The 23,953-nt window shown below is 38.6% G+C and overlaps 1 protein-coding gene across 7 annotated transcripts in view; it reads right to left on the bottom strand.

Annotated features, from left to right (window-relative positions):
* The window catches only part of SEMA5A (semaphorin 5A), a 330,124-nt gene that overhangs the window by 293,349 nt on the left and 12,822 nt on the right, over nucleotides 1-23,953 (bottom strand). The window contains exon 1 of one of the 7 annotated variants that reach the window (XM_065628518.1): nucleotides 18,857-18,927. The exons of 5 other annotated variants lie outside the window; for them this stretch is intronic. The gene's annotated coding sequence lies outside the window, so the exon portion shown is untranslated. Of the gene's footprint in view, nucleotides 1-18,856; nucleotides 18,928-23,953 lie in introns of those variants that run through there. One more of the 7 variants, XM_065628515.1, reaches the window with a different exon arrangement.

Genomic DNA, 23,953 nt, shown 5'->3' with positions numbered 1-23,953 from the left:
TTCCAGAGCAGCTCAGAAGACAGTCTGAAAAGCGAATCACAGTCTCAGATCAAACTAAGACCATTAACTTCCTTCTCCCTGGTTCTTCAGCAAAACCAGCACATACAGGTAACAGGCCGTAGCCAGTTTGGCAGAGTAAAAGCTGAGCTCTTCTAAATAGTCATTGACCATAACTTTGTTCTGCCATCTGTTCCTGCTGCTGTAGGGAGGCAAACACAACAGTCCTCCTTCATCCCACTATCCTTTTATGTCACTCCTTCTGCTAAGGGGTAACTCCAGCCTCTCCCTCTAAAACCTACTATGTGCCCCATTCCTGAAAGGTACAGACACTCAAAACTTCTTCACCCTCTTCTTGCCAGGTTAAGGGGAAGCCTAGCAGAGGGTCCTCAGTTGCAAACTTATAAGTATGTCTGGGCCACCCTCCCTGCAGCTCCAAATGGGACAGCAGCTATAAAAAACATTTTATCCATGAAGTTCCCCCTGCCATAACCAAGTTGATAGACTGCAGATTTGGTCATAGTTTTCCATTCGCTTCAATAAAGAATAAAAATAGGCTGAATTTTAATTTTCACACAAATAGGTTAAACAGTCCTGTGAAACATATCCAGAATGTTAGCATGTGTACACATATGGTTTACACTTCCTAGCTAGTTATTTAGAATTATGCTGGTCCAACTATAGGCTACAGCTTGGGTTCATTTAAAGGCACCACCATCATTTGTCAGAGAATTTAGTCATACCTTGAATCCAGTTCCATTAGAAGATTTTGCAGAGCACAAGTGCTACCCATGCACACAACAAACCAATATATTAAAAAATGGACCTAAAAACCAGACAGCTAAAAGGTCAGCATGGGGCATAAACTAATCCATCCACAAGTAGTGCCTTATTACATGAAAGAGCCATCAGTACAACTCGCAATTTTATTGCCATCAGAACACAATTATCATTTGTCCCGAACATTTTCACCTAGCTGCATGTGCTCTATTAGAAGCCACCAAGGCTACATCCGCACAAGTTGATTAAATAGTACCAATAAATATTTCCAGGCACTGGAAATTTCATTACCCATAATGTTTGTTAGAATGACACCCCAGCATAGCTTCCACCAGAGCTAGCTATCATTCATCCCAACACCTCCAATGCATGCTCCAGGAGCCAGCAGTATCCAGGAAATATTCCACATACACAGTTCCCTTTCTAAAGGCTAGAAAGTTTAATAGTATCAGTGCAGGATGCCTTGTGCCCTTTGGCTTCAGTGTAAGAGAGTGGTCCTGGGTACACTAATTTACAAGTAGAGATGCATCCTCAAAGATTTATATTTGGTACAAAGTCATAATTAAAAATGAAGTGGAAGCCTATGCTTCTAAAGGTAGGCAAAAAAGAAAACCTCAAAGTGACTGACCAGCCCATAATAAAGAATTGTTTCCTCTACATCTTCCTTGCTATAATCAAATACAGATGGGATTGCTGTTTGTTTGTCATTAAACTAAAACACATCTCCCAAACCAAATGCCATCACACATATGGAATGCCAGAAATTACTAAAACAGACTTCCAGTAACCATATATGCCAAGGAGCAATCTACATGGAATTTTAAACTAACCAGACTGTATTGTGACTTTGATATGATGTACTAAAGCACCATTTGCAGCACTGTAACTTGTCTTTCCTCTTGCAGTCAGCCATGACATGAGAAAATTACTAGACTCTCTGTCAGTTATTTGAGGAAGGATGTTGGACAACAATCAAATTAACAGTTTTGCAGTCCATCCATTTACACACTCTAAGGACTGAACGCATTTCAGCCAGGAACAAAATTTATTCTCTTTCTCCATATTTGATGATTCAGAATGAAATACAGAGAGAAAAAAAAAGTATGTGTATGCATGTGCATATATCATATGTTAATGAAACTAAGGCCAGGTCTTGTTCATGTGTGTATGCTCAGAACAGCTGACATGAGTTTCCATAATGCATCCACAGATCAAACTCAGCTGTACTGCGAGTTCATGTGATACAGTACACACAAATAAAAAAAACCTAATTAGATTTTTTGGACCTTCACTCTCATTAAAGTACCTCAATAAAGCAGCCAAATCTCCAGAAGTGCTTAGTAGTAAGTGGATTACATTTTTTGCAGGCACTGTTGGATGCTGAGAACTTTCAGACAAGGCAAATCAGAGACATAGCATGATCACTTTTGCCATCTGGTGCAATAGCTATTGGCTCAAGACTGAATAATAATTAGAGCAACAGAAGTCAAAACTATAACGCTTGCATAAACACAGGCTAAAACGGTGACACTGCTGCTATCTGATACAGGACTCTATTACCTTATCATCCCACTCAGGCTGATGAAAGCTGCTGATTCCTGTGGATCCACCTGTAATCAGCATTTCAAGCAGAAACAGATCTCCTCTGCCACCAGCCCTTCCACAGGCTGTTTCCCAGTCTAAGGACCACCTGTAACTCATCGGTAACTATAGCCTCAATCTTGAAATGAGAAGGGCATCGAGCAACTGAAAACTAATGAGCCAACAAGAAATATCCAAAGGCTCTTCTTCTGGATAAAACTTTCCCTCAATAATGAAGTTAAGGACATGATGTTAATTAGTTTACTGTATACATTTTGGGCTGTTTCACTTCATTCTATTTCTAGCCTAGTCTACTGGAGGGAATGTCCACCAGTAGATAGAGAGCATCTTTTTGTTGAGTTTCATTGGAAAGGAATCCAATGTCTGTGACCCAAGGTTTCTTCAAAATGCAAGATAAAACAGTACTAATCAAGAGATTTGCTTCAGCTAAGCAGCCCAGGACTATAACAGTAATGTAGACGCAAGCCCTCCCAGAAGGCTTTCCATGAGAAATGGCTCCCTGCAAAGCCAACAGCAGTAGCTCAAATCTTTGTTCGGGTCAGGTTGGTACCTATCAGATCCTCTCACCTCACATCCTGTTTCACTGTGTTTAAAAATACACGCACTTCCTCTTGGCTCCACAACCTGCACAACCTGCATACTCTGATACTCCAGTGAGCATATGAGTTGCTCCCTGTTACAGACAGCGAATGTATAAACCAAGCCCAGAAGGAGAAAGGAAGGCAATCTCAGCTGCCCAGCTCCCACACTGGCCCACAGAACAAGCAACCAGCAAGGTCAGACAGTCTGGTGGGACTCTCACATTCCCTCCCACCTAATGCGGGGCTGGAGGAGCCATGGTGCAGTGTGCTCCTGTCAGCTGTCCCACAGCTAGTGGGACACCACCACCTCACACCAAGGTGACATCTACAGCTGACCAACCAAAACGTTTTCAGTGACATACAAAGGAGAATCCTTTGGGTACTGCAGCGCAAGGCAATCAGACAAGAGAGTTTTGGGAATCTGAATAATTACATTTTCCTATCATTTATTTCTTACCATGTTGTCCTTATAAAATATTAAGGAAACATAAAAAGCATGCAAGAGTTTATTTCTACTCCATTTATCTTTTTCACCATTTTCTTTACTTCTCCCCCTACCATGTTGCTCTCTATCTTTTCCCCTCCTCACTCCTCGCTCCCTTCCCCTATGCCCAAGCCCCTCCTGCCTGTGCTCCGCACCAGCAGAGCTGCTGGAGCCCATGGGATGGCACTGCCAACTATAACACCAAGGCCATCTGACACCTCGCGTGATAAGATCCTGTTTTCAACCATTTGTCTGCAGCTGTTCATGGCAACTGCAGACTGAACAGTTTGGGGAACTTTCAGCTGAGCAGTTCAATCACTGTCTGGACGAAAGTTATGGAAAATACAGGGACTTGCTCATGCAATACCATTGTGAAGAATATTCTCTGAGACGCTCCACTGCCCTTGGCAACAGGGGAAGGACAGAACATCAAGCGTCTTCCTATTGCTGTTGTGAATTCCCCCTAAATTTGCTAGATGGTCAACCAAGCTGGCTGAGCTAAGCAAAGAAGCTTACTGCCTCTGGAATGGATGGACATGCTCCCCCTTCCCTCTTGCTTTGCCCACCCCTCATTTCACTGTGATGCTTCACAAGCCAGTTTATCCCTCTGAGCAACAGAAAACTTTTCTCATTTTTGGGTGAGTCAAGCCACCAGCCAAGTAAGTCTGTTCAACAGAGGGTGACCCAGCACACAACCAGAACTAGGACTGCCTTTGCAGTGGCAACAAGCATACAGATAAATCTTGAGGGCATCTTATCAGGCTGCATCTTGAGTCAGGCTGGAGAAGGAAAAGCAAAATCTATTTCCACATAATTACTAGATACCACCTAGAGCCAAACATCTGCAATGCTATCCAACTTCAGTATCTTTATGTAAAGGTAAATATTGGCCAATGCAATAAGTTTACAATTCTGGTATTTCATTTTCCCTCTGTTCTGGAGCACAGGCCAGAGATCAGAATTTTCCATATTAGTCAAAGTTTTATAGGGTTAAACTTTGGCACCTATGATTGAATGTTGACTGAGAGTTATTAAACCAATACTATCATGCAGTTCTCTAGTAAACACAAAGAAAAATTACTACCATTTACAGCGCTTTCTGTTTGGAGTATTATGAATAAATTTTAAATGGAAATGAGAAAAGAGAAAATCTGTTGACATTCTTCACAGAGACTTTCCACCATTTGTTAGTCACATATTTTGAAATCTTGTATTGAATAAGTGTGTTAAGTGATGGGAGCGCAAACGTAGCTTATCTCCTTTACATACCACTGTTACGGTGCACTATTAATAGGAAGCAAGTCACCTCTGCTCTGTGATGGTTCAGGAGGGAAAAAAAGCAACATCAAGCTCAGGCCAAGCATTTCAGTCACATAAGTAAATTGTCTAGCAATCTCCATGGTCCTGGCCACTCTCCAGTCCTCGCACTACAAGCTGATTCCTCATCATCTGCTGGTGAAAACAAAAATGTCCAGAGTGATCTTGAGTGGTATCTATCAGGTTGACATTTTTCCCCTGTCAGCACAACACTTTCACTCCACAAGGTGGAATGAATTCTTTCCTGGCCAAACTCTGGCTCCTTTGGAAAAGCTGTCATCCACCAAGTGTACAGCCCAACTCTTGGAACAGCCTGTCCATACTGACTGAGACATTTTGCTTTTACAGATCAGCCCTTCCGACACTGTGAGCCCCAGCTGGTTCACCTATCAAGAAGTGAAAGGATGTGAGCTTACTACTGCTTCAGAAAATAAGAAGTACAATCATTAAACACCACATTTAATTTCTGAAAGTTTCCAGGTCCTTTTAGCTGAATTATCCTGGATCATAAACACAGTATGTTTGGAGAACAGCAGCATATTTTATTTCAGCTAAGGTCTATGCTTTCTCCACTTACCTGTCTCTTTAGGCCAAATGCTATGAGACAAATACATGTATTATAAATCACTTATTTCAACAACAGTTGGCCAGTCTGCTTACGTGTGGATGTTGCAGAACACGCTCCCTCAGATGATAACCGGTCAAAGTGACACCACAGATCCAGCTGCACTGGGTATGAAACTAAGAGAGGACTGAGAGTGGGAAGCAGAGATAAGACAGGGCTATCAATAGAGTCAGAAAAAAACAGATTGAAAACAATGTAGTCAATAAGTTTTTGTGGCTTTTTTTAACCTTACCCAGATTAAGATGATTTAAAGAAAAAAAAAAAATCAGTCGGAATGACAAAGAACATTACCTGGCACCAGGAAAACATTCCTCTGGCACGGAATACACATTCATGTTCATTCTGCAGACACTCCAAAACCCTCCTTAAAACATTCTCTGAAGTTACGTACGATCTTCCATCCTGATAAGTTAGTTTCCTGTCAGTGTTCTTTAAAACAATCCTTAATTACCTACTCTTTCTTTTCACATTTTCCTTTGCTTTCATTTAGTACTCACATAATCATCACCTGCATACATTTTGTACGATAGTATCCATGCATTTTCGGTCATATCTGTATCATCCTTTACTCCTTGCAATACTTAAAATTTTGTACAAAATAATAATAATAGTAGTAATAATAATAATAAATATTTAAAGAAATTTGTAAATTTTGAAGCTTCTTATAGAGCTTAAAGAGGAGACTAGAGGCTGCACAAAGGTAAGCTACATGTCTTGAACAAAATTTCAGATTGATTTTTGATCAAAAGCTGACATGGACTGAGTACTTTGGAAAGTAAATACAAATTTGAAATGTCATAGAAAGACTTAGCAAATCCAGGTCTGCGATAGCAAGACTCATTTCAATACAGCCTCAAACCTGGCAAAATGTGTGCCAGAGATACGTGTGAGGACAAGCCCTTGACAGACAGATGGGAAGGAGCATCCCTCCTGTAACTGCCAATTTCTGATTAAATCTTCCAAATCAGACTGAGGTGCTGGCCCGGCAGTTATTAAAAACAACAGATGAAGAATAGTAACACAGCCCTGTGTCAATCATACATTAAAATATCAGATAAAGAATATTGGGCAATGAGGTCCTGTGAATTGGGGAAGAGCACATAATCCCACCTTCCAGGTGGCAGGCAAAAGGGACTCCCCTGCTGCTTTCTCTCTTCCCCACCCATAAAACGCATTCCATAATCTCCAATAAAAGAGAAATACCAAGTTCTACAGGTCTGCAACAGATGGCAACACTCACTACATTTAAGCTGTAGTTTAAAAAAAAAATAATCATCAAATTCTGAAAGATAACTCTGTCACTCACAAGAACTTTTAAAGAAGTTTCAATCCAAAAACGTATAACTTCAGTTATAAAGAAGCAGCAAAGTCGGGATAACTGAAAATTTGGTCTTGGTACTGCGACATACACGAAGGTTTGAAAAAATCAGGCACAAAGATGAATAAGAGGAAAATAATAGTGCAGGAAACAATAGTCTTTTATTTCCTTGCCCTCTCATCCAGTCCCAATTAAAGCTGAAAAATCAAAATCCATAGTTTATTTTCTTCCTTGATGCAAAGAGCAGGAGAAAGTTACACATATAATTATCGTGGTCAACATCAGACCTTCCAACCAAGTAGAACAAACTGTTAAATATGAAACTCCTCCAGGTTCTTACACACACAGTTGTGAACCAAAGATAAGCAAGAGGCTGATCCTGCATACACATCAGCTCATTCCTCCTCCCACAACAACAACAAGAGAAATTAAAAAGTTAAAAAGAATATGAAAAATCTATAAATAAATAAATGGAGGCTTAAATAATTGAACTTTTAAATTTAGGTAACCAACTAAAAGAACAATTAGATATCAACTTCTCCGGTAAGGATTTAAAATAAATAATAACAACAACAACAATAATAATACACCTTTCAAAATCAAAGTTAGAGGTACTAGGGTTGTAGACACCCACTCAAAAAAAAAAAAAAAATTTAGCTAATGAAACTCCTGGTCAACACCTCCTTTGACAGACAAGAGACTCTCGTGGAATCAAAAGACAGAGCCCAGGCGCTGTGATCACACCTGTGAACCCATCCACATGCTGGAGCAGTCACAGGTCCTGACAGTGCCACCCAGGGTAGGAGAGCTGGGGCTGTAAATCACAGCCTTGCACATTTCGAAAAAGAAACTGTTACCAGGTTTTGGAGCAAGTGTTCAAAACCTACATTTTAATGGCTGACCCGGTCAAGCCCTTCAATCAAATTTCTACAAAAATTGAAATAAAGGTCTGGTGCTAAAAAGAAACAGGTCACACTTTAATCTCGCAAGTGGGATCAGATTTCCTTGCTACAGAGAACATTGCACATTAATCTGTGGCTTTCAGCCCCAGCTAACAGACATGTAGAAATTACCAGAGCTACCTAGAGGCACCTTTAGGAAAAAAAAAAAAAAAAAAAAGCTTCTCTCCTCCGTAGTTGTAAACACACACTAGCTTTTCTAAATTACGAAGCAGCAGCCAAGGTTTCCATTTATGAAGGGAACACAGAACCTGCTTGACAGCAAACAGGTCTGATTAATGCCTGCACCGTCCTGACTTCATCACCTCTTCTTTCAAAAGGATCGACCTTTAATTTCTGAAAAAGATCACTTCCAAGCTTATGAAATGAGTAGAGAGATATTGTTGCTGATAAAAATAAATTCTGTTTGTGTTCTCAAGAGCATCATGACTCCCTTAGAGGGGCACAAACAAACAAAAAAACCAAAAACAACAACAACAAAATTTAAAAAAAAAAAAAGAAAAAAAAGAAAAAATGTCACTTTAGCTTCTGCTATGCTCTTTGAAGGGTGAAAGGAATTTGGTGGCCTGACACCAATTAAGTTCCTGCAACAAGTGGTCCCTTGCAGTAAACATGGAAACAGTTCAACCAAGCAACAGACCCAAAACTTCCTTGCAGGGCAGGAAAACCTGTTTGAACAATGAGCCCTGCAGAGCTCAAGCTGACCACAAGTACTTCAAATTCCTGCTTCCACTCCTTGTTACTCAGGCACCACTGGTCTGTCACCTGACGCTTGGACTTGGTTGCGTTACGTGCTCGAGCTCATCAGCCAGTGTTGGAAGCTGATAGAGTTTCACCCATCAGCCTGTTGCTGCTGCTCTAATCTTTTCCAACATCTCCCATTTTCAGCCCTGCTCCTGTTTCACACTCCTCTACAGTTGGAGAGGCTGAAGGAGGGAGAGGTCATCTATGTGTAGGTTCTGACTTTGATAACGCTGGGGCTTATAGAGGAGAGAATGTTAGATTTGAGGCTTCCAGCCAGTGCTTGGGGACAGCACTGTCCCTTCACCTATACTAACTTCCCACACTCACCCACCAACTTCCCACTTCTGGGTGCCTAGCTTGCAAGTGGGATGTGAGTTAAACTATCATGTAGCAGATATAAAACTTCTGGGTTAGATTTTCCAGTTTTAAAGTTAGCTGCAACTTTTCTAACTTGCAAATTCTTGACTTTGGTTTTCTTCCATACCTCATTTTTTAAGTGCTGCAGTAAGAAAAGCATCAATTGAACACAAAAAACCCCACCATTATATGTTGTCAAAAGTTCCAAACAGCAAATGGGTTTGGGCATGTAGGTAGAGGAGAAAAAGCAAACAGCCTTTAAGTTTCGAACCAATTCATCGCTTGCCAAAGAAACAAAAGGCGTATGTGACAAAGAGCATAGCTATGTCATCTTTCGCAGAATGGCTTATACCTCATGATTTCCAAGCTGTCCAACAAACCCACGGGAAAAAAAAATAAGACTTGGAGACACAGCAAAGTTGTGTTAACTTGAGTCTGGCACTGCTCTGAAAAGTTGCATTGCTCTCAGACGGGAGCTGGATCACAGCCAGCCAGCTTGAACCACAAACAGAACAAGCTTACTTCTGCCTTCAAGTGTTGTGTAGGCACGTTCAGAACATGATAATGAGATGCACAACAGCACACCAAGGAAGAAGTAGTACCTCTGTGCTTCTGATCATGCAAATTTTTTTTGCTTCTTTTCTGTGTTTTTTTGGTTTTGTTTTTGGTGAGAATTTTTGGTGTTTTGTTCTTGTCGTTTATTTTATTCTGGTTGTTTGTTTTGGTTTTGTTTTGTTTATTTCTTTGGTTGTTTTTCAGTATCAGAACACATTCAATGCAGCTGGTCCAAACAACATGGAAGCAGGGCAGTGCTGGGAGTGCCCTTAACAAACCGCCATCATCTTCAACCGTGTAGTAGCGTGAGTGAACAATTCAGATACTTTCCTGTAGAGTCATCTTTCTCTAGTTTTCTGACCAGTTCAGATTAATTTGTAAGAGGGCCGAATTACACTAATACAATTAGCTCCAACTGACTTTATAGCCAAATCAGAGTAAAACAGATGATGGCCACTCTCTGTCCATATTCAGTATCACTTATTTCTTGGTCAGAAGAGGCCACTGGTGGATAATCCATGAGACATTCTCTTCTTCAAGGAGATAAATACACTCCTCTGGAAAATTCAGAGGTCAAAGGACTGTGACTGCAAGATAAATCAATTCATACAGAACAGTTACTTGCATAAGGATTGCAAAGTATGAAGCCAGAGTAATGATTCAAGGAGAGGTAACTCCCAGAAAAACAGTGCAGGAGACATTTGCAACTTGAACAAGTCACACTATTTCAGGTAAATTATGTGATAATAAATAAATAAATTGACACACATGGCAATGCTAGGACTAAAATATTGCAAGCTCACATCTACATAGTAACAAAACAACCTGAATCATATTTCATGGCTGAGGAATCAGTAATTTAGAGGTAAGCAACAGAGCCCCAAATTTCAGAACTAGAAGCACAGAACAAAAGATCAATGCCAAATAGTAAAGAAATTATTAACATATGTGGTAAACTCTAGTAATGTAGCACAAACTGCTAAAACTGCAATATGATAATGAAGAATGCAGATGGTATTTGATATCAAACTAACTAAATAAGAGCATCGCTCATGCCTTGTGACAAAAAAAAAGTCTATATTAGCTTATAATTTGTTTGGCAACAAATTAAGTTCTGTACTTCACAAACAAATAATTTATAACCAAAATATAAGTTAATAAGTGCACAAATCAATACTAAGACTCTGTTTGTTAAAGAGCAGCCTTTGTCTCATAGATTTCACATGCCCTTACCCTGAAGCCAGGGAGTATTTCCATACATGCTGAAAGAAATGGAAGCCAATGCTCGAGGCTGAGTAATACTCTCTTTCTAGCCCACTCAGAAATAAAGAACAGCACCCTTCAAAGCTTTTGAGAAAAAGAAAGGCTTCTCTTGACATCTTCCCTTGTCTACAGCCGAATATGAAAAGCAGACAACAACCCATTGGTCAGGGCAGAGCAGAGAGTTTGTCGACTCCCCACTTTATCTGGTTTATTCCAAAGTCTTCAAATGAAGAAATAATTATTATCTATTCTTAGAAAAACTGAAAAAAATGCTTGAGCATGTTGGTTTTATTCTGAAAGCCTATCTTCTACAATCCCAAGTATCCCAAGGCTGAAAATGTGTTTTCTATAAGGATGCTATTCCAGCTGTAATTATGCTTGCAAGCATGAAAAAGGTCAGTGGACTTTTTGTCTTTACCTTAAAATATGAGAATTCAGTTAGCTTTGATGCCAGTTTCTCCTATACACTTCTTTTACCAGTATCATTCACAGTTTCTAATGCAAACCAGATGACAAAAGCACAATTTCAAATAGCACAAAATAGCTAGGTGTGTTATTTCCACCATCGGCTCTTCACCAAAGAGGGGAATATTAATCCCACTCTAATTTTTCCACTTTTACACTGCAGCTCACACAGTTTACATGACTCAAAACAAAAAAAAAATGCTTCAAGCGTTACTAGAAAGAGTCACTTCCTTTGTGTTAGGAAACTCACATTGACATCTCTATGCGTAAGCCTGAAAGCCAAGACTTGGGCTCCCCATGGAAGAGGGCTTCTATCTCCAGCCCCTTCACTGCACAACAGCTGATGGACGGTGGTTGCAACACTGAGCAGATCTGGGCCAGGCTACCTCAGACACCCAGGAACACTGTGAGGGGGGACCTCCCCACACTCGACGCTGCAAGTTAAGCATTAAATTTAACATGCCAGAATATTTAGGTTCCAGAACAATTTTACTACTCCCTGTTGAAAATGGTGATTTTTGTGCCAACTGTAGCACCACCAAACAAACAAATCAACCAACAACAACAAAACAAAAAAACCCCACCACAACCTGGATACTGTTTTTATTGAAGAGTTTCCAGCCAAGATATTGTGTCAATAAGAGTGAACATTGGAGACAACCCTAGTGCTATATGACACTAATACAAAAGTTGTACTTTTATTTGTGAAGCTACATCACATATAACTGACCTACAGCAAAATAAGTCTCTCCAATTTATTTAATAATTTATCCCATTGTAATTTTGATTAGAAGTTATTCTTTTTCCTTTAGTAGACAGAAATATCTTTTTTTTTTCCACATAAAGATTATAACGTTATCTTTGTAAGACACATGAACTCAGGCCATCCAAAACCCCTTCCATAATTCCTTAAATTATTGACACACCATATACTTGTTTTAAGTACAAATATTGAAATTTAATACGGAGCACTAAAAATTCGCATCTGAAGACGAAAAGTATAAAAGTCATGTAATAACTTAGGAACATCTACACTCTTCAGAGCTATATTGTAAATGTAATAACCCAAATAGAGTCTGCAAAAGTAATTGCATATGCAAGTATTTCAGAAGAAGACCAAAAGTATCGAAAACAAATAGAAGAGTAATGGATAAGTCTACAAAAAGAAAGTTTTTTATCATTTCCAAATAGATCCTAAATTGACCATACTATCTCTGTCTCACACAGTTGATTGTATTTTATTGCAAGGCAACTCTTACTAACTCATTCTTAAAAGTCACAGATTAGAGCTGTAATCATCAGTTGGTCCTTCAAGCGGACTATTTCCAGAACAAAATGTTCCTCCTGGCACTTTGCTTTATCAGAACCTAGCTCACATATTAACACAAAGCTACTGTTTAAAAATTACCACTATAATGTAGAACTCTGCAGAGACAGTAAAAATTGTTGATTTCAGGCATTTCCATGGCACAAGCCATGGCACAAGATTGCAAACAGCTTTTGCTATCACACCTAAGCCAGAAAAGAAGCAAAGACAAAGGACTGGGAACGTTACAGAAATGATGTCACAAAATATAGGTAGTTAGGATTGTTTAGGGATTTCTTAAGGTATGAGTTTGAGGGGATGACTTCTTAATATCTAGGCTTGGTTTAGCTCACAGTATCTATTTTTCCCCAGTGCTCTTCAGGAGTCCAGGCTTCAGCTTTTTGACTACCAACTTAGAAAAAAGCGAAACCAAACCAAAACAAAAAAACCAAAAACAAACAAACAAAAAACCAACAACAACAAAGAACAAACGAACAAACAAAACTTTGCTGCAAGCAGGAGAGATGGTGGCACTCCATAATTCAGAAAAGAAGCCAAGTATAATCAAAGGAAGCTGACACTTCAGAGGATTAGATTACAGTCTCAGTCCAAAACCATTAGAGTAATGAGGACATCTAGGAAGAAAAATGTACATGCTTGTTTATTTTTATTACCTTTTGTAAAGGCTGCTTGGCTCTGTTTAGCTTCAGTTGCCATGATCTCTATAGACAAAAGCTCCAACGCAGAGCATCTATGAGAATGAACCTGTAGCTCCAAGTAGAACGTGTTTCCCTTACTGCAGTAACCTATTCCTGCAGCTATCATGATGGATTCCTGCAGCGGAGCCACAGGGTCTCACCCTTCTGGGGAGCTGCCACCCGAGGCACAGCTGGAACAGACCCTGCAGCGTGCAGGAGGCACCGGGGCTGGCACAGGGAGACCTGTCCACCCCACATCCCCTGAGAGCCTGGCTGCTCACACCCTGCAATGAAAAATTTCACTGGGAAAGCTCAGAGCTGAAATAAAACAGCAACTGTGTGTCTGCAAGTGAGGAGTAAGTACTCTATCCAAAGCCATCTGTCTACGAAGGTCTACATGGACCTAGCCTCAGTTTGTTGTGATTAGTTGGCATCACCATTTGCTGACCGCCTACTGAAAACACTGGTGGTTGGAGCCCAGGTTTGTATCACTAAATCCATCAGCAGAACTGGGCACCAGTATTCACAGTTACAGCAGAAAATGGAACAGATAAATAACCAAGTTTCAGTCACCAATTATGAAAAAAAAAAAATGAAACTATGAACTTTAAAGATAAATTCACAGCAAACTATTTGCAGCTGAGTAATCCAACACTACCTACAATCACTAGAGTGGAAAAAAGAAACATGAAATAAAAATATCATACAGGTCAAATAAGATTTCTTCACTTCCTTTGTTTTATAAGGAAAAGCATTCTACAACTTAAATATGATTTATGCTGTGTCCTCATCATGATCTACTGGATGCTCATGCAGAAGAGAGGTTTCATCTAGAGCCACACTCTTTTAATAGCATCTGCAGTTTATGTTCCAGGAGAAGTGCCAGTAGCTAATGATCCTCCTGTTATTGATTCTCCCTAAATGGAATGAAAACTCATTTTTCTGGTATTGACACACAAAACCTCTGTCTAGTTTGTTACAAATATATAAGTATATGAATAGCTTGGATAATGGAAGGCATGTAACAGGATCAGGACCATCAAATGGCCAAACATGAAAACCACTTTTGGCACAGTGGTTTTTACAAGCAACCCTTGCCATGTAGCTGGCTCAAAATCCTATGGCTACATGAATTCTGTAGGGATGTATTTGCACATGGAACAGCTCTGTTAGCTTGGATTTTCTTTTCATCACAAAGTAACTTTCTGTATCTAAAGAACAGGAAACAGGTAATACAATGTTGTACAGACGAAACATGAGGCTGGTGGGCAAAAAAAAGTGGCCCATCATGATCCCTCTTCCAGCCGTGCTTTTTTCCACCATTTTGTTATCAACCATAGGAATGGTCAGATCAGATGACAAGCCAGGGTACATTCAAGGAGTTCAAAACTCATGAATTCTGCTCAGAATTGGGCAGCACCCCACAGGTACTTAGTCTAAGACACCAGGGACGAGTACATTTCCTCACATTTAGAACCATGGGCCACAAAGTTAAACAGATTAGAAGCTCACAAAGAAATGAATAGAATGATTTTCAGAGGTGTGAGACCTCTTAGGTAGCAAATTAAAGTCAAAGGGTGTCTCATCTCTGTAGGTGGAAAAGTTGAGACAGCATGAAACATCTCTCCACCTGATAGTAAAGTGAGAGCTCTGAATCCATGTAATATTTCCCATCCCCAGCAACATTGCTGAAAGAAAAAAGGTCTCATCTTTTAATATCATAGTTAACTTCATCCATGAGGTATTTAACAGAAACTTTATAAGTTCTATTCTCTCACTATACACCAACTTTTTTTTTTTTTTTTTAAGTGTACTCTGAAGGAATCAATACTTACCTAGGAGTCCCATTTTGCATAGCTGTTAAAAAGCACACACAATTCATCTCTCCCTTTTTCATTATTGTTAGACTCCTAACTCAATGATATCTTTATCTTACCCCAGTACCAATCTGATTAATGGATGCCAATCTTTCAATTACAGAGTAAATTTTGACTGCTTCATAAAACTGGTTAATTTTGTCATATCGTTGCCCATAGAAAACATCAAATACGTGTTCAGTACAGAACCAATTATTTTTGACCAACGAAGGAGGCATTCTGTCTTCCTTTGGATGTTTTTGTTTGGTTTTGCTTTTGTTTTTTTTTTTTTTTTAATACCTACCAAGTCCTCCTAGCTCAGGTCTTTTCACTGCAAGAACAGCGAAAAGTGAATGGTGAAACAACACTACTAATCTCGTGTTTTCAAGATGCTAGTCTTGGGTTAATTCTCTATGGAATATTTAGGCCAAGGACTGAAAAGTCCTCAAGACCATAAAGTTTATAAAGTTAAGATACTCCATTGAAAGCAGTAGAAGAGGTAAAATGCAAACAAACATGGTTCGAGCAGGGATGGTTGACCAGACTATCTCCATCAGTTCCAACCAACCCACACTCAGTGATTCTGCAATGGTAACAACAAATATACAGCACCCACCTGGGTCATGTTGAGCAACCAAAGCAGCACTGGGAAATACTGACAATAGAGAGGGGAAGCGTAGTCACTGCCCAAAGCTCTTTCTCTCTGTATTTAAATGCTTGTCTAAAAGGCCAATTTATAAATAGTAGGACAGCCTGGAGAAACTATTTTTGTTCTCTATGCTGTTAAGCTGGTTTCTAAAAGAGCTGGAACCATCAACTTTGAATAAGTAATGCACTCTCTGCAGTGTCTATGGGCAAGTGGCTACATTTACTTTAAACATACTGTTAAAATACAAACATCCATGAGTTGTTTGGCAAACAGAATACATTTTCTTTCACTACTGGATATCAAATGTCAGAAAAGAACCCATGGAGCCAAAACAATGACAACAAATAAAAAAAAAAAATCTAATGCCATCAAGAGCATAAAAATCTAAAGATAAACCCAGGTTACATGATCACATACCAGAGTTAAAGCAGATACATTTCCAGATAGTCCTTTTTCCAAAAGGCCACTCATGCAAAAACAAATTCTCCTTTTTATTTCTTTTCTTTTTCCTCATAAAATATGTCTCTGTCTGGGGAAGTGGAAATTCTCAAAGGCACAGATGTTTGTGATTGCACACTAGCAGCCTGCTGGGAACCATTAATGGTGTAGAGAGTAAAGTTATTCAATCATCTACAAGTCACTTTTTGAAACTGTTGCCCTCAGTCAAACTGGTGATTAACAGCATCCAGCAATAACACAGATTACCCCCTGCCCATGCAAACTCTTTGATTTTAATGTAGTTAGGCTACTGAAGTAAACAAACCAATTTGGGTGTTCGACTAGCTCTTTGTCTCATGAAAAATTATTTGTCTAGACTAGTGGTAAAAGAACATTGCTTATGTCCCTAAATTCTGTTTCACATTCTGTAATCGTAGCAGCAATTACATTTGCAAAAAGTTAAGAAATTAAAAGTGGCAGAAAATGGTCAACTTCAGCAAGCATTTGCAAATTTGGTGTCCAAAACTAAACAGTACTCTACACCTCCCAACTAGGACTTCTGCAAACTGCAAGCCCAGCATCCCTCAAGAACATCTTCCACACTCTGGTGTCAGGCTGTGCTTGGCATTTCATGTCAGGGCAAGTACAACCAAGATGATTAGATGTAACCAAAGTGATCAGTGTGAATGCAGCGAGTTGAATTATCAGAGCTGAGGCATTTTGTTTCTTTATTTAAATGTCAGGTGCCACGTAATGATTTGAGTTTAGTGTACTTTCAGTAGAAGACTTGAATGCACAATTCCCACGAGTGAGTATATAGTGCCTTTGTGCCCCACATTGGTTCAGTGATGGAGACAAGTACCACGGAAGTCACAGAGAGATACCAGGTGGCTCCTACTCGGAGACGTGCTTCATCAAAGCTCATGGCAAACCTCTGACCAAGGAGAACCAGAGGGAGTATCACTCTGGGCATGCTCTGATGATCACTTTAATTCTTTTTAAAGTGATGCAACAGGACTGTGCCTCAGAGGTATTTACCAAGCTAATACCACTGTCTCACTGTAGCACAGGCTGCAAGACGGCGCCCTGCACCTGCGCAGTGCCACACCGCAACCTCAGGTGCCACTTGCAGCACGTCTGCATCACCTGCCCGGTGTATCCCACAGCATTATCATCATCTATTTCTATTGTTATTGCAGAGTACTGAAATAAAAGAGACAAAAAAGTCACGAGTCCTAATGTAAAGCAGAGCCGACAGCATGTCATCCTTAGTTTTAGAAAATGTCACCGGCCATGTATTTTACAATACATCAAAGATTGCTTTCAAACCTTTGGACAGTTATCCTGGTCTCATTTTTCATCACATTCCTCCCGACAAATTAATACCAGCCTTCCGCATGTTATAACCGAGAACAACGTTATCTGTTTCCCACACATCCTGATCAGCCTCTTTCCTCTGAACTCGCTCCAAACCCATCTCCTAACACCATGCCACTTCGTGAGCACTCATCTCAACCCACCTTTTATCTTTCTCACACAAATTTTTATCAACTATTCTACACATACCCGCAGTATTTTAACCTGATAGAAACTGCAGAAAACCTGCTTAAATTCAACAAAATGCAATAGATGGCAGGGAGGATTATTTTTCTTTGGCAGCATGACACAATCAGCATCCAGAAAGTATATAAATAAATACAGTTTCCGGATCAATACAGAATAATACAATCCACATACAGAGATCTGATGAGCATTTTAATCTCCCAGTGTCTGCTGGTACAGGACATCAAAGTAGAAGATGTTGTCCTCTAGTATATTTACTGAGGAGGGATGATCTATGAAACCAAAAGCATATAAAAGTGACAAAAAGAAACAAAGCTTAGAACATAGAGCCAGTATTTTGTTTTGTTTATTAATACCTAACTTAAAGGGAGTAAAAAAAGAAGGCTTCAGCCCTCTCATCCCCAAAACAGATTTAATCTGTACCAAAAAGGCCAAAGGTTTGCTCCAGATGGTACTATTAAACAGTTTAAGAAAACAGCTTTTTGTCACCAGTCTCACCTTTCACATCGTGTACTCTGAAACATGGGAGAACTTCCCATCCCCAGACTGTAAAAGTCAATATGAAATAACTGTAACCATCTAAATCTCTTTTTAACTTACTTCTCTCTAATCTATCAATTTACCAACTCCATTGCTGTATTTAATAAGCAAAGAAACTTGCAAGTTTCTGAGGAAAAATAATAATATTTCTAGCAACATATATCTGTATGTTGTTGTGGTTCCACATACAAAGTGAAATATAAGAAAGTTAAATTGACTTACTAATGTATTACAAAAAGAGTTCACATTTTTACACTATGCTTCCTTTTTAGCTTGAAAGTTTTGTGTCCTGCTCTCTGGTTTATTAAAAGGAGTCTTTGCTTTTCAATTTTAATTATCTACTCTTCACCTTTTTTCATTTCTTAATATGACAGGATATTATCACTCTTTATGGGGAATGTTTTTTAATAAATAGGACCACTACTTTAAAGCTGCATTTAATTTCTCTTACTTCCTCACCCTGAAGCAGTTTGCCATTAAGCACCTAGTCTTTTGAAGGACGTTCATACATAAATCAAATTTCAGGAATCAAAACCGGAGCATTAACTGTTACCATAAAACCTGAACTTCACTATGCAATGAAGCTGTAGATATTGAAATCTAAAAATCTGAAGTCAGCATTAATGGATTTCTGTGTCACTTCCATTACAACTTTCTTATTCAACCTCAGTAAAATGACTCTTGCTTTAACATAAAGGACAAAGTAGAAGAGGCACACAGTGTTTTTAGTAGAGATTCCTTTGTTGAAGCTATTCTTACCGCTAACAGATGTAGCTTCTTATAGCTTCATCTTGACTGATGTTTTCTCAGATAAAAATCTTCTCCAGTCTGTTACCTGTCCACAAAAGTTAAGAAATTTCATTGTTTTCAATTATGTGTTGTGGAAAGTGGCTAAGGGTGATCTGACAACATCAAGATAACAGAAGAGTGTTTAGAAGTCAATAACTGTTTTTAATGATTTCTATGTCTGATAGCTAAAATTCCAATTTTAGCTTCCTAACAGAGTCAGGAGATGGCAAAGAACTCAGTAAGGTGGCAGATTAAAAAAGCATCCTACTGCTCAGTCAATAACACCCTGAAATTATAAAAGCAGAAAGACATGTTGTTTTCTGAAGACAGTCCAGGTGTTAATCATACAAGAAAATAGCTTAAAGCATAGCTTGCTCTTAACTTCTCCATCATTTTTCTTTTTTAAATAAAAGCTTCCTTTTCTCCCAGCAGTGTTTACATTTAGCTAAGGCAGTGAGTTCTTACACCACCTTGCATTTTCAAATGTCATTCAAGCTGTTTATCAATCTGTCCTCAAATGTCACATTGGAAAGAACTAGTCATGTTTTCTACTTCATATGTGAAGCTACAGTTGTCACCTAAACAAGTAAGATGGAGGATTTTTTCTCATATCTACAGCAACCTTGCCTAAAATTAGTGTTAAAACTAACAACAATATGGGAATAATTTCTTTCTGGGAAGTTTAAAGCCTTTTTATGAAAAGAGATGGACCATCCCAGCCACAGATGTGGTTGGTCCACAGAGATGAATCAGGAACGCTTCACTCCTGCAAGGCGCTTGTACCGAGAAGCACAGGATCTGAGGGGTGGAGGAAAGAGACAGTCCAGAAACAAGCTGTCTTCAGGAGCTTTCACCAGCCCTTCAGCTAGGCCAGCACAATAGCTGTTTTTGAAATAGGCTTTAAATTGTTTATTTTCAGGGGGCGGTGAAGGTGGTGTTGTTTTGAGATTTTTTGTCATTGTTGATTTTTTTTTTTTTGTGAGCAAGTCTTAGAAAACAATCAGAACTTTCTAAAAAAGAAATACTGGAGAAACCAAAGCTCTTCTGAATTCTCCTATTTTAAATGTGGTTTTCGTCTATTTACGTTACTGTCCAGATAAACCCTAGAACACCACCAGGTTTTTTTTTTTCTTTATCAGAGTATTAGTAGCTCTTAAGTGCTTACTTAAAAAAAAAAAAAGCTCACTGAACTTGGATATAACTGACCTATTCACCTATATAGCACCTTCCACTGAAGCAGTGTGAACTGATTTAGAAAAAGTTCTGCAAACAGCATGTACAAATCAATTTCTCCCTAGACAGGAGAAGGGCATTATAGTCTTGTATTTTTTTAAATCTATTATATGTTATTTCTTTATTTATATGTCTTTATTATAGGTATCATGCTAAGATAATAACTGTAACTTCACTAGATCCCAAGACACAGTATGCAGCTTTCTCAAAATTCATCCTGTACTTTATACTTTCTTAGAATGTTCTTTTTGGTGCTTGCATTTACCTCTTTCCTGCAGGTGAAGAAAAAGAAACACACGCACATACCCTACTACATGCATGTTAAGGTCTGGTTTATTTTGGTGGGCAAAAGCCTACTTTTCTTCCTGAAACCACTTACTTAGTATTCCACAATAGCAAAGATGTATAACTAAAATAAAAATCCAAACATGCTTAGGCCACTGGATTTAGGTTTACTGAGATGTAGCACTTCAATTTCCATAAAGACACAAAACATTTGAAAATTAGTATTTCATAGATGAAGAGGAATTAAGAAAGTTGGTATAGCTCGTCCCTTTAACATGGAGTGGAAAGGGTAGGCTACTGTACAGGTGCTGGCTACCATTACACTTCCAAATCACTTCCCCTTCCCTGAGGGCTGCTTCCTGAAGGCAGAAAAGAGAGAAAACAAAACACTTCCCTGAAGACCCACCTTCTGAAAAACTGTCTCATAACATCAGGAGAGAGAACAAACGCGATCACTTCAAAATATCTTTATTAAATATTTCACATGTGGTTTTTTCCCCCCTTCAGCTTTCAAAGCACAAGTGCATCTCGGATCGCATCACTATTTTGAAGCTTGTCACTAACCTGCTATGGCAAATAAACAGAAAAAACCTCTGCCATGAATCTTTGGACAAATTACAATTCCGTCTTACCCACTGTACCTGTTGTATCACCACTTCTGTATGTGTTAATAGCTTTCTCTTTGCTGTAGCAGTGAATGTTATATCTAAAAACTCAATCTCTTAATACCAGCACTACCTAAACTCTTAGAAGTGACACTAAATGGAAATATTAGACATCATTTTAATTAAGGATGAAGACATTTTTTTGTCCTCCAAGAAGCTGTTAAAATGCTAACAATTATCCAATATGGCAAAGAATAATAAGCATCCATGCTTTTTAAAAAGTGTGAGCAAAGTAATAAAGATCTGCAGAAATATCTGAAAACACAGAACGGAAGTCTCTCACCTTATTCAAAGATCACGTTTTTAAGAGCCAGAAGCCAGTCTCTTCAGTGATAATCTCCAAAAAATTTATTAATATACTCTGAATTTAAAAAAAATATGGTCATGTATAATTAAAATATAACAAATAAAGAACACATTCATTTTTTCCCTAGATGTTTGTCCTCTAAGAGAATATTTACATATACACACAGCTCTGTTTTCTCTCTCGCATCCCTCTCCACACACACACACAGACGTATATATTGAGAGCACATGACAAAGCGAGAGAAACACATGCTCTTTTTACCACTCTCTGTAAACAAAAACAAGAAGTAACACCTAGACTCAATAAATAAGTCATAAGAGAATCCTATCTTATTTCTACAGGTCATTCCAAGGGGTTTTAAAGACACCTCCTGCCCATAGTCCTTAAAAAGCCTGTGTCTCTCTACTGTTAAAGAAAGGGGCAGAGGGGTGCAGGATAATGGAAAGTAAAAGTCAATACAGTCTTCCCTCATACAACTAATCAGAACCTACTGTAACTAGCATAAGTATTCAAGCAATTAATCAAACCATAATAGCCAAGTTCTGTTTTTCCTCAAGCTTTATATTCCCCTAATACAGGGGATAGCACTTTTCCTCAAGCTTATTTGGCCAAACTCTACTAGAATACTACATGTAAAATAGTATAATGTGAAATAAATTACCCTCAATCCCACCAACTGACTGTGTGTTTATATACTATATATTATCAGAAATAAGTCAGGATCTACTTATACTCCCAGCTGAAGTCAGCTGGAATCGCGCCACTGACTTCCATTCACGTAGGGCCATGTTAAACATTTCTGGCCAAGACTTTGTTTTAATACCTGTGAAACACATTGCACATTTTGATGCCATATGAGGAACAACAGTAATAACAGTAAGTCAGCCTTGCATAAAACTATAATGTATTTAAAATAAATATGTTAAGACCAGCTTGAATAACAGAGAGTGCTGAATACTATTTAGTGCCTTTGACCACCTACAGTATCATATCCAGGATACAATGCTAATTTTAGATTTCTGGATGAATGCCACTATAGGATATACTATTTTTACTAAGTTCTGACATGTCCATCCGATGGCACATCTCCACTTCTAAAGTGGTACTGTAAGGCTATTAAAGCTTCCAGTTACAACTTGGCTCAAAACTGCATACTACTACAAAGTTCTTTCACAAAACTCTTCTTCATATTCTGATTGACTTTACACAATAGAACCTATTAATAAAACCAAAATAAATACCTGGACACAGTATAATTAGAAGAGGTCAGCTGTGCTGTATATTAGCCTTCAGTCTTCCTCTAAAGTCTCTCTCATCAAAACCCAAAATAACAGTATTTTACATATGTGATTGCAACTTTCAGTTCAATGCACAGAAAAATCATTTAGAAATAGCCTTCATTTTCTAGGTAGACTACTCCAGGCATCTAGACTATACTGACCACGCCTTCCTCTGTCTTACTGAGTGGCAAAATAGAATAAAAAAATGTAACAAACAAACATAGTAATAAACATATTACTATATTCTGCGTAATAACATGGGTGTTGGGGACCATGATCATCAAGTCAACTTAGATCTGTAAGTCACTGAGTACAACAGACAATCGAGTTTTACATATGAGTTTATACTACAGATCTGCTGTTTAGTTTTCCCAAGGAGATATTTTTAATGAAAGTACAGGGTCAGCAAGTTTGGAATGAGCTTTAGCAATTAGGGGTTAAGATTTTGACATTTCTGCTCACATGCAAGCCTTCCCTTTACCTGCCACATTTCAACAGGTAGACTGAGACTGCTCTGAGAGCTATCTTCCATCATGACAGATTTTAATAAATTTTTAATCATAGAGATTTAAATGTGAGCGTGGTATTTGGCATGCATCCTGAAGCGAACAATAAGATATATCTTCTGCCAAAATCTCCAATGAAGACAATCCCAATAGTTAAGGGGAAATGTCAGCCAGAAACAGTTACATGAAGCATAAAACCCCTCTGAGAAGGAAAGAGTCTTTATTTATTAAATTAAAGACAATTTTTTCATTCTAATACTTCTGATCTGTTCTTGTGAATTTTCTCAGGTATGCTTAATTAAACCCAGTCATCAACACCAACTTTGTTCAAAAGAGCAATTAATGAATATGGCACAGAAACAGCTTAGCCCTGGAGGAGTCTCTGACATTTGTTCATAGTGAAGACTGTTCATTAATTGCTCCCTTTGTTCTAAGGTTCTTGACGATATTTTTGACACAACACAAGTCATTGTGACTTATTCCTCACAGCTAGTGACATCTGCACTACATTAAGTTAATAAAACTACCTTTGAAAGATTTTCAAGGGGATATTTAAAGACACAGGGAAAAAAGGCCTGGATGTGCTGACAGTGGAATAAAAAAGCTGTATCAAAATTCTTACTAATATATCCAAGTACACTTTGTATTACAGATAATTTAAGCAAACATTTTGTGTTCCATATTTGCCATAATTAATGGAACTCAGGCAGAAGTCCACCATGCTATTCCAAACTATTTGAACTGTGCTCCCACACCAAACTGATTCATAAGGTTTCATAGGTTTTCTGCTG

This window comes from Caloenas nicobarica, chromosome 2, assembly GCF_036013445.1.
Source record: "Caloenas nicobarica isolate bCalNic1 chromosome 2, bCalNic1.hap1, whole genome shotgun sequence".
NCBI lineage: Eukaryota > Metazoa > Chordata > Aves > Columbiformes > Columbidae > Caloenas > Caloenas nicobarica.
Note: the sequence above shows the minus strand (reverse complement) of the source record. Positions and strands in the feature narration are given on the sequence as shown.